Below are 404 nucleotides of genomic sequence, written 5' to 3'. Positions count from 1 at the left end.
CCCGACCTGCCCCAGGAGAAAGGGGGAACTAGGCATCGCCCTCCAACCTGCCCCCAGGAAAGCAGGGGACCCGGCATTCCCCCCCCATCACCCCCCCGACATGCCTAGGAGAGTGTGGGAACCAGGTATCGCCCTCCAACCTGCCCCAGGAGAAAGGGGGAACTGGGCATCGCCCCCCAACCTGCCCCGAGAGAGCAGGAGAACCGGGCATTGCCCCCCAACCTGCCGCAGGAAAGCAGGGGGAACCAGGTATTGCCCCCCACCTGCCCCAGGAGAGCAAGGGAGTCACCAAAACCCTGCTTCCTTGTTATCAGTATAGGCTCAAGAGACACCAAGCAGAGGCCGTGTCCTTGCTACAGAGGAAGGCAATCTCCCCCAGTCTCCTCCTGGGAGCAAAGCCAGAG

The sequence above is a fragment of the Alligator sinensis genome, unplaced genomic scaffold (genome assembly GCF_000455745.1).
Source record: "Alligator sinensis unplaced genomic scaffold, ASM45574v1 scaffold781_1, whole genome shotgun sequence".
Classification (NCBI taxonomy): domain Eukaryota; kingdom Metazoa; phylum Chordata; order Crocodylia; family Alligatoridae; genus Alligator; species Alligator sinensis.
Note: the sequence above shows the minus strand (reverse complement) of the source record.